Raw genomic sequence first — 12,006 nt, 5'->3', positions numbered from 1 at the left:
TGCAACTTAGCTACCTCCGCATTGTTGATACTTGAAGGTTAGATGAATGTGTACAAGTAGTAAAATGCGTAATATTAAAACAACAAAATTTTACAAAGTCGTTGATGGCATTGGCTGTTTTACAGAATAAACTTTATTCAGAAAAATATCTACAAGAAATACCAAACAACAGTGCAAGGCTCTCTTTATATTCAGTTTTATCAGTTCTATTCATTGGTAGTGTTCACACATTCTGTGCACAGAGCACCAATGGCACTCAGGTGGTCTCCTGGGATGATACAAGCCAAGTGTTTGAGTGGCTTCCACAGCCTCTAAGTGTTTAATACCAGTAGAACTGTGATACGGTCCTTCTTTCCACCCGCCCCCCCCCCCCCCCCATTGGCTGCTTTCAGCAACTTGACAATCTTCCAGCAGCGCTTGATTTCTGTCTCAGTTTGTGTCCCTGCGAACAGTCCATGGACCGAAGATCATAGATCTCTGTTACGTAGCTGCTCAGGATGAACCTGGAACAAGGCACCTTGCACCCTTCACCAGACCTTCAACACAGATACACAGACCACAAAGATGTGGGCGACTGTGTCATCCTTCTTGCAGTTGTCTTGAGGGCAGCATAAGTTGGGAGTGAGATTCCGACTTAGACATAGGATCTGGTGGGGTGGGGTGGGGGTTGTGTTGGAACTATTAAGAGCAAAGCCGTCTGAATGTACCAGGAACCTTCAAGATGCTTTAAAAAAAAACTCAATTAACAAGTGGCAATATTCTGGCTTCTCCAGAAAATGCACACTCTTGCTGGGTTACAGTTTCAAAGGCACTATTTCCCTTTCAACCTTTCACAACCTCAGCTTCTGCAAGGATGCTCTGCAGCCAATTTAGAATTGTGGTCATTACTGCAATGCACGAACTCACTCAAGCTCCCATAAACAGCAGTGTGATAATGACCTGTTTCATGAACATTGAATCAACCTGACAGCACAGTGTGGACTTTACTTTCTAAGGAAGCTGAGATCCTTCAATGTGTGCAGCAGGATGTTGGAGATCTTCTACCAGTCTGCTGTAGTGAGTGCAGTCTTCTTTGCAGCTTTATGTTGGGGGGGGGGGGGGTAGCATTGGTGCTAGTGATGCAAAAAGACTAAATAAACTAATCAAAAAGACTGGATCCATCCTTGGCTACAACCCAGACTCTTTTGAGTTAGTGGTGGAGGAGGTCACTAAACTGTTATCCATTATGGACAACCGGGCACATCCTCTCCATGACCTACTGAATAAGCAGTGGAGCCCCCTTTCGAACAGACAGCTCCGCTGTCACAAGGATTATTCAGAAAATCTTTCCTACCAAATACAATAAGCATACACAGCAGTTCATCTCTGTGTGACAGGAGAACACACATCATAGTACAATAGTCTCTGTTTTATTATTTCATACATTATTATTGTACAATATTGTAAATTATTGCACAGTGGTAACTTATTATTGTATATATTATTATTCTGTACTTTATTATTAGTTATGTCTGCACACTGCTAAATGTGTTTTTAAATGCTGCTATAATGAAAAAATCTCTCACTTGGGATCAATAAAGTATTTAGTAAGACATCAGACATGATCACACATGGCAGGCTGGTCCTGAAGGTTAAGGCACATATAGAGCCATAGAGTCATGGAAAAGTACATTACAGAAATAGGCCCTTCAGCCCATCTAGTCTGTCTTGAACCATAGCCAAGGCAAGCTGGCTAATTGGATCCAAAATTGGCTCAGAGATAGGAGGCAGAAAGTCGTGGTCAAGGCATAATTTTCTGATTGAAAGTCCGTGACCAGTGGTGTATTGTAGAGTTCAATGCTTGGACCCTTGTTATTTGTGATATATATTAGCAGCTTGCATGTGAATGTAGAAGAAATGATTAGCAAGTTTATGGATGATGCAAAAATTGATGACAGTGTATATTGTAAGGAGGATTATTAAATGCTACAGCAGTCACTTAGAAAGTTGGGCAGATAGAACTTAATCCTGATAAGTGTAAGTAATGCATTTTGGGAAGTCAAATAGGATTCAGACATGTACTGCAAATGATAGGGTGTTAAAGAATATTGAAGAATGAAAGAAACCTTGGAATCTAAAGCCATAGCTCCCTGAAAATGGTAACACACATAGAATATAGCAGTTGGGACGTTATGTTGCAACTTTACAAAACACCAGTTAGACTGCAGTGAGTGCAGTACTCAAGTACTGTTAGAAGGATGTGATTGTGCTGGAGAAGATGTAGAGGAGACTTACCAGAACATTGCCTGGATTGGGGAGAGATTAGATCAGCTGTGTTTTTGTCCAGTGACCTAGATCATGAGAGACATAGACAGACAAATTTGATATCCCTTTCCCATGGAAGGGATATCAAAAACAAGAAGGCATTGTTTTAAGGTAAGATTTTAAAGATTTAATGGGGATCTTAGGAGCATAGTGGTTGATATCTGAAATGCATTGTCAGAGGAGGTGGTGGAATCAAGTGAAATCACTCCATTTAAAAAACATTTAGTCAGATACTTAAATAGCAAGACAGAAAGTTATGGTCCAAGTGCAGACAAATAGGATTAGTGTAGATGGGCAAAAAAGCCAACATGGAATTGATGGAACACTCACAAAATGCTGGTGGAACGCAGCAGGCCAGGCAGCATCTATAGGGAGAAGCACTGTCGACGTTTCAGGATGAAACCCTTCGTCAGGACTAACTGAAAGGAAAGATAGTAAGAGATTTGAAAGTAAGAGGGGGAGGGGAAAATGCGAAATGATAGGAGAAGACCGGAGGAGGTGGGATGAAGCTGAGAGCTGGAAAAGTGATTGGCAAAAGTGATACAGAGCTAGAGAAGGGAAAGGATCATGGGACGGGAGGCCCAGGGAGAAAGAAGGGGGGAGGGGAGCACCAGAGGGAAATGGAAAACAGGCAGAGTGATGGGCAGAGAGAGAAAAAAAACTAAATATATCAGGGATGGGGTAAGAAGGGGAGGGGCATTAACGGAAGTTAGAGAAGTCAATGTTCATCACACAAAATGCTGGTGGAACGCAGCATTGAATTTGTTGCTTGAATTTCCAGCATCTGCAGATTTCCTCGTGGATGAAATTGATGGGCTGGGGGGGCCCATTTCCGTTTTGAACAGTTTAATGACTCTATGAAAGAGCCTCAGTTTAACTTCATAAAAGATAGCAACATGATCAGCCCATCAGACTGAAGGACTGGGCTAAATTTATGTGCTCATGCTTAGGAGTGGAGCTTGAACCCAGCACCTTCTGACTCAGAAAGAAGAGTACAACACACTGACTTACAGCTGAAGGGTGGACAATATAGAATCAGGGGACGTAAACTCAAAATAAGGGAGAAGTCTGCCATTTAGGGCTGAGGGGAAAACCTGTTCATCACAGAGGATGTAATTCATAAAGAAATGGAAAGGTGAGAAAAGGAACATTGTGAATCTTCATAATTCGGTGTTACCTGGGGCTCTGGACAGTCTGCCAAATATATTCAGGGGACATGGGGTCTGGGTATGAGAATGGGGATGAGAATGAGAATTAGCCACGATTTTATAGAATAGCAAAGAAATCTCAAACTGAATAGCTTCTTCCTTCTCTACTGTATGATTGTGCACTCTTAACAAGTATATATTCTTGATTGCTCTTAATAATTGGTTAATTTGGTTTACAAAAGCAGGATTGGTGTAATTGTGAATTATAAGCTTCAGATTGTTGTGTTTTACACTCTTTAAATACAGAGTGCTATTTGCCACACTTCCCTCACCATAAGATCAACTAATAAATATCTCCTATTAACTTTGACATGATTGAACTGTAAGACCCTAGGAATGTGTGTGTGCAAGTCTAGGACTGACATCTGGAGACATCTGGTGGAGCTCCATGGATCCTACACATTGTGAATGCCAAGCATCTCAGTCATTTTGGGGTTTAGACATGTCTAGACTAATGTAAGCAGGGCAATAATATAATTCAAAGGACCCTGCACCACCTTGTCACCCTATTTGCGCTGCTGTCACCATTTTAGAAGGGTCTACTATTGGGATGATTTTTTGAAGGAACAGGCTGCATGTGACATGGAATTCACTGTCCATTGACTTAGAAGCTCCATTATCACTTCCAAAATGAACTGATCGATCTGTGTGCCATCCAGTCTTGAACTGCTTCCATATCTGATGAGAAGAGAAGCCCAATGGAGAAAAAGGAACTAAAACAAAGTAATTTGGGCCTCTCCCACCCTAATATGATCTTAATTCCTCACCAGCCCATTCAACCGACCCATTCTTTCAAAGAAAGATCATACCCTCTGATGCACCATCAATAACTCTCCGAGATGTGAGGCAAGATATTGGCTTTTATTGACTGGAAGAAAGAACAAGCAGTAATTGACCACCATACTACATCCTGGAGACTGAGGGCAGGGCTCAGGCCCCAATCGCCTTTATACCGGGGTCTGTGGGAGGAGCCACAGGAGCAGTCAGCAGGGGGGCGTGTCCAGACAGGTATATGTAGTTCACCACACCCTCCCACTGCAGCTTATTGCTGGGTGGGGTGACATGATATTGGGCTGCTATTCGCTATTCTGTATCTCACTGGTTTGAAATAAACAAATCAGGGCTTCAAACACTACCGTAGTGGGCCGTATCTCAAATAACAATGAGTCGGAGTGCAGGAAGGAGTTAGAGAGCTTAGTGACATAGTGTCATGACGACAACATTTCCCTCAATGTCAGCAAAACAAAAGAACTGGTCGTTGACTTCAGGAAGGTAGGTGGTGCCCACACTTCTGTTTACATCAACGGTGCTGAGGTTGAGAAGTTTGAAAGCTGTACTTACTGAACATTATCAATAGCCTGTCCTGGTCCAACCGCTTAGAAGCCACTGTCAAATAAGCTCAGCAGCACCTCTACTTCTTTGGGAGGCTAAAAAATTTGGCATGTCCCCTTTGACCATCACCGATTTTAATTGAAGCACCATATAAAGCATCCTATCTGAATGCATCACAACTTAGTCTCTCCAATAACCGTAACGAACTGCAGATAGTTGTGGACACAGCTCAGTGCATTACAGAAACCAGTCTCCCCTCTATGGGCTCTGTCTACAATTTACGGTTTTATAATCATTCTTGCACTACCATCTTATCAATGTGAACTGAGAAATCTTGGAATCTATGACTTGTAAATCCTGTACAACTTATTTTTAAGGGTACTTATTTTTTATTTGTTCTTCCTTCTCTTCTAATATTCGTATATCTGTGCACTTGTAATGTTACTGTGACACTGTAATTTCCTTTGGGATCAATAAAGTATCTATCTATCTATCTATCTATCTATCATTTCTCAGTGCCTCAGTAAAGGCAGCGTAATCAAAGACCACACCAAACATAAACGTTCTCTCTTTGGGCTGAAGATATGAAAGCCTGAAGGTGTGTAGCATCAGGCTCAAGGACAGCTTCTATCCCGTGGTTATAAGACTATTGAACGGTCCCCGAGTATGATAAGATGGACTCTTGACTTGACATATTTGCACTGCACTTTCTCTGTAACTGTAACATTTTATTCTGTTTTCTGTTATTGTTTTCCCTTGTACTACCTCAATGCACTGATGTGGTGAAATGATCTGTATAATGACATGCAGAACAAAATTTTTCACTGTACCTTGGTACACGTGACAGTAATAAACCAATTTACCTTTTCACTGCTGAAATACGCTAGCTATATAGCTACATTGGCCCCGTTGGGATCACACCTCATTTTTGTGTGGATTAAGGGGCCATCTATGATTGAGTAATACGCATTAATGTTCATTCATTTATGATTCCAATTGAATAGAAAATATAGAAAATGATGAAAATACGCATAGATCACTCAGGATTTGTCTAAAAGCATTTTGAGGTTTTGCAGAAATGTACTTCAGAATCAGAATCAGGTTTAATATCACCAGCATATGTCGTGAAATTTGTTAACTTAGCAGGAGCAGTACAATGAAACACAATATAGAAAAAAACAAAAAAGTGAATTACAGTAAGTATATGTATGGATATTAAATAGTTAAATTAAAAGTAGTCGTGCAAAAACAGATATAATTTAAAAAGTAGTGAGGTAGTGTTCATGGGTTGAATGTCCATTCAGAAATCGGATGGCAGAGGGGAAGAAGCTGTTCCTGAATCACTGAAAGCCTTCAGGCTTCTGTACCTCCTTCCTGATGGTAACAGTGAGAAGAGGACATGACCTAGGTGGTGGGGGAAACCCATTCACTAGAGAGGAAGCCCAAAAATATACAGAAATGTTTTAGTGTGTCTGGTAAAATAGAGAGATTGAAGATAGTGGACCAGCCTCTCACTCTCCCAGGCCATGGAGAAGCAAGTAGATTGCACTGATGGTTTATACTGATGAACATATGCAATCTGAGCCCACAACTATGATCCTGAGGGGTAGACAGTTGTTTGGAGAAGCAGCACTGACAGATTTTTGGGATATTGCAGTGGCAATAGCTCAGGGATGGGAAGCCACTGCTGAAGATGGTATGACTCCTATTAGTTTAGGACAGGAAGGACATGTGAAAGCAGATGTACTGAGCTGGATACTGGAACACAAGATTTGGTGAGAATTTGGAGTTCAACCTGGAAAAGTGTGAAGTGATTCACTTTGGAAGGCTGAACTTAAAGGCAGAGTACAGAGTGAATGGAAGGACCCCTGACAGTGTGGAGGAACAGGGGGACCTTGGGGTCCACGTCCATAGATCCCTCAAAGTTGCTTTGCAAGTTGATAGAGTTAATAAGACGACATATGGTTGCAGCTCTATTAAAACCCTGGTTAGACCACATTTGGAGTACTGTGTTCAGATCAAGTCATCCCATTTATTTATCACGTACATCGAAACATACAGTGAAATTTGTCATTTGTGTTAACAACCAACACACACGAAGATGTAGTGGGGGCAGCCCACAAGTGTTGCTACACAATCTGGCACCAACATAACATGCCCACAATATCCTGCAGAACACACAAAGCAGCAACAACTGTTAAAACAAGCACCCAACCGCACCAACCTCTGGGGTTTAGACGCTCTAATTCTCTGGAATATGGATAGTCGGCACAGCCCCTTTAAAGACCAGGCCCAGCCCACTAATTGGCAGCCATGTTTTGGCGTCAGGATTTTAATATTTAAAGAGCACCTGAACTGAGGTTCAGTGCTCAATCGTCAGCTCTACGTTGGATTTTCGTCTAGCATCGAGCTTACAACTCTGTCCTCATTTCAGTCTCATATTGTGCTTCGATTCTAGTCCCAGATACTCCAACACTTGGGTCCTCACCATCCTCATCTAGGTCTCTCATCACAACATCAACAGAACCAAAACAAGATAACAGCAGCAAAAATAGCCACTTTACCACCCTCCCACCCCCATCATCATACACACACAGGCCTCCAACCCAAGGATGGACCACCACTGGGCCTCCAGCACTTGACTCCAGACTCACAGATTCACAGACATTGAGTCTCCAACCTCCAGTTGCTGGCCTGGACTCACAGACTCAACCTTTGGGTCTCTACCTCTAGACTCGCCAGCTCTGGACTTTGACCTTTTGCTTTGCCCTCCAGACTTTACCAACCTCTAAGTACTGATCCCAGGATTTGCTGATCATGCGTTTATCTTTAGGCCTTGGCTGCAGGACTTGCCAATCATGGGTTTAACCTTTGGTCCTTGAATTCTGGACTCAGACAGACCCTTGTGTCTTCTAACTGTACAGACTTCTGACTGAAAACTTGACAACCTGGGACTCGCTGGTCTCTTCAGAGCCTGCCAACTCCACCTCCAGGATTGCTGAGCTTTGACCACAGAAGTCGAACTCAATTTTGAATGAACTCAATAACTGAACTGTCACAGTCTTCTGGGGTAGAGAATTCCAGAAGTTCACCACCCTCTGAGTAACGAAATGTCTCCTCATTTTAAGTCCTAAGTAGCCACCCCATATTTTGAGACTGTGACCCATAGGTCGACACCCCTCAGTCAAGGGAAGCGTTATCTCTGCATCTACCCTGTGAAAGTGTCTAAGTACATTGCACATACAGATGTACAGTGGAGAGCATTCTGATTGGTTATATCACCACCTGGTTTGGAAGCTCCAATGCACTGGATCAAAAAAAGCTACAGAGTGTTATAGACTCAGCCAGCTCCATCACGGACACTAGCCTCCCCACCCTTGAGGACATCTTCAAGAGGCGGCATCCATCATTAAGGACCATCACATCCAGGACTTGCCCTCTTCTCACTACTACCAACAAAGGTGGTACAGGAGCTTGAAGACACACACTCAAAGTTTTAGGAACAGCTTCTCCTCCTCCACCATTAGATTTCAGAACGGTCAATGAATTCATGAACAATACTGTGCTATTCTGCTCTCTCTTTGCACTGTTTATATGCTTAGTTTTATATTTCTTATTGGAACTTATAGTATTTTTATGTATTCAATTGTTCTGCTGCCCCAAAACAAGAAATTTCATGACGTATGTCAGTGATAATAAACCTGATTCGGATTCTGAGGTGACTTCTCATTCTTCTAACCTCCAGAGCTGTAGCCTATTTAATCTCTCCTCATCTAAAAGTTGTGCCATATAGGACACAAAGTACAAAGTAAATTTATTATCAAAGTTCTTACTTCAGTGGTTGGTGCCTTGATGGAGAAGATCCTGAGAGGCAGGATTTATGAACATTTGGAGAGGTATAGTATGATTAGGAATAGTCAGCATGGCTTTGTCAAGGGCAGGTCATGCCTTATGAGCCTGATTGAATTTTTTGAGGATGTGACTAAACACATTGATGAAGGTAGAGCAGTAGATGTAGTGTATATGGATTTCACCAAGGCATTTGATAAGGTACCCCATGCAAGGCTTATTGAGAAAGTAAGGAGGCATGGGATCCAAGGGGACATTGCCTTGTGGATCCAGAACTGGCTTGCCCACAGAAGGCAATGAGTGGTTGTAGATGGGTCATATTCTGCATGGAGGCCAGTAACCAGTGGTGTGCATCAGGGATCTGTTCTGGGACCCCTTCTCTTTGTGATTTTTATAAATGACCTGGATGAGGAAGTGGAGGGATGGGTTAGTAAATTTTCTGATGACACAAATGTTGAAGGTGTTGTGGATAGTGTGGAGGGCTGTCAGAGGTTACATCGGGACATCGATAGGATGCAAAACTGGGCTGAGAAGTGGCAGATGGAGTTCAACCCAGATAAATGTGAGGTGGTTCATTTTGGTAGGTCAAATATGATGGCAGAATATAGTATTAATGGTAAGACTCTTGGCAGTGTGGGGGATCAGAGAGATCTTGGGGTCCGAGTCCATAGGACACTGAACACTGCTACACAGGTTGACTCCGTGGTTAAGAAGGCATATGGTGCATTGGCCTTCATCAATCATGGGATTGAGTTTAAGAGCCGAGAGGTAATGTTGCAGCTACATAGGACCCTGGTTAGACCCCACTTGGCGTGTTCAATTAAGGTCGCCTCACTATAGGAGGGACGTGGAAACTATAGAAAGGGTGCAGAGAAGATTTACAAGGCTGTTGCCTGGATTGGGGAGTATGCCTTATGAGAATAGGTTGAGTGAATTTGGCCTTTCCTCCTTGGAGTGACGGAGGATGAGAGGTGACTTGATAGAGGTGTACAAGATAATGAGAGGCATTGATCGTGTGGATGGTCAGAGGCTTTTCCTCAGAGCTGAAATGCCTAGCATGAGAGGGCATAGTTTTAAGGTGCTTGGAAGTAGGTACAGAGGAGATGTCGGGGTAAGTTTTTTACACAGAGAGTGGTCAGTGGATGGAATGGGCTGCCGGCAACGGTGGTGGAGGCGGAAATGATAGGGTCTTTTAAGAGACTCCTGGATGGCTACGTGGAGCTTAGAAAAATAGAGGGCTATGGGTAAAGCCTAGGTAGTTCTTTTTTTATTAATTTTTTTGAGTTTCTACAATGTGACAAAACAAAAAAAAGTAGAGGTTTATACAGTGCAAAACAAACGTATCAAATGTACAGTTCGTAACAATTTTAAAAAAGCACCCATAGTAGAATCGTATAGTTACCACCCCACCCTCCCACTACCCAACTCCAAGCCAACCTTACGATATATAAAAAAGTTAATCAGAACTTTTATCATCACAGAGCTGTATTTATAAAAAGAAGGTATATTGTCTATGACCTGAACTATAATATGTTTACACATCAAAAAAAAACTGTAAATCTTAACCATAAGAAGCTGGAAGTAAGGGATTTAAATGCAAAAGAAAAAAAAAGGGAGGGATACACCCTTAATCTAAACGGGAATTATGAATACATTCAAGAAAAGGTCCCCACGCCTTTTGGAACTTTATGTCCGAATTCAGAAGTGAATAATGAATCTTTTCAAGATCTGAGCAGGACATAATGTCTCTGAGCCATTGAGCATGGGTGGGTGGGGCAGCTTCTCTCCACCTAAGAAGGACTGCACGTCTGGCCAAAGGACAGGCGAAAGACAGTGTACGACGCTTAGTCGGAGTTAAATGTATGTCAGCTTCTCCCGAAGTACCGAAAAGAGCAATCAGAGGGTTAGGTTCCAAATAGCAATTAAGTATGTGAGATAAAGTTTAAAAAACATCTCTCCAGAATTTCTCGAAGCTAGGACAAGCCCAATACGTATGAATAAGAGAAGCCTTGCCCCCTTTACACTTATCGCCACAGGGACTAATATCAGGTTAGAACCGTGACAATTTAGTTTTAGACATATAAGCCCTGTGTACCACCTTGAACTGTAAAAGGCAGTGGCGAGCACATAGAGAAGTTGAATTGACTTGAGAATTGAATCCCAAACCTCGTCAGACAAAGAAAAATTTAAATTATGCTCCCAGGCAGTTTTAATTTTGTCGAAGGGGGCTCACCTCAACGTCGTTAACATATCTCGAATGGTAGAAATTAAACCTTTACCCAATGGGTTCACATGAAGAAACAAATCCACACCATTTTTAACGGGTACCTCAGGAAAGTTTGGTATTAAAGGGTTGTTAAAATGTCTAATTTGGAGATGTCTAAATAAATGAGTGTTAGGTAGGCCAAACTTTACAGACAATTGTTCAAAAGTTGCAAAGTGCTTATCTATGAAAAGATCTTCAAAACACCTAATGCCCTTTCTGTGCCAGTCTAGAAATGTTAAATCCTGCATAGAAGGCTGAAAAAGATGATTATGTAGAATAGGACTAGAGAGAGAGAGAGACCGTGAAGCCCATTATATTTTCTGAACTGAGCCCACATTCTCAGAGTGTGTCTGATAACCGGATTAACAATTGACTTAGGCAAATGGCAAGGAAGTGCGGAGCTGGGGAGATTCTTATTAGAGTTCAACTCCATTGCCACCCATATTGGGCAGTCAGACTGATTGTAAAAGTAAGACAGCCTAGGTAGTTCTAAGGTAGGGACATGTTTGGCACAGCTTGTGGGCAGAAAGGCCTGTATTGTGCTGTATGTTTTCTGTGTTTACATTTATGTCACCATATACAACTCAGATTCATTTTCATGGGGGCATACACAGTAAATACAAGAAACACAATAGAATCGGTGAAAGACTACATTGAGGACAAACAAACGACCAATGTACAAAAGACACCAAACTGCAAATGCAAAAGAGATAAATAATAATAAACAAATAAACAATAAATATTAAGAACATGAGATGAAGAGTCCTTAAAAGTGAGTCCATTAGCTGTGGAAACATTTCAGTGATGAGGCGTGAAGTTATCCCCTTTGGTTCAACAGACTGATGTTTGAGAGGTAATAACTGTTTCTGAACTTGGTGGTGACAGTCCTGGGACTCCTGTGCCTTTTTTTCTTGATGGCAGCAGCGATAAGTGAGCATGACCTGGATGGTAGGGACCCTTGATGATGGCTGCTGCTTTCCTGCATCAGCGTTCCATGTGGATGTGCTTAATGGTGGGCAAGGATTAACCCGTGAACGGGCTGTATTC

The sequence above is a fragment of the Hemitrygon akajei genome, chromosome 18 (genome assembly GCF_048418815.1).
Source record: "Hemitrygon akajei chromosome 18, sHemAka1.3, whole genome shotgun sequence".
Classification (NCBI taxonomy): Eukaryota; Metazoa; Chordata; class Chondrichthyes; order Myliobatiformes; family Dasyatidae; genus Hemitrygon; species Hemitrygon akajei.
The sequence above is the reverse complement of the archived record's forward strand: the minus strand, read 5'-3'. Positions refer to the sequence as shown.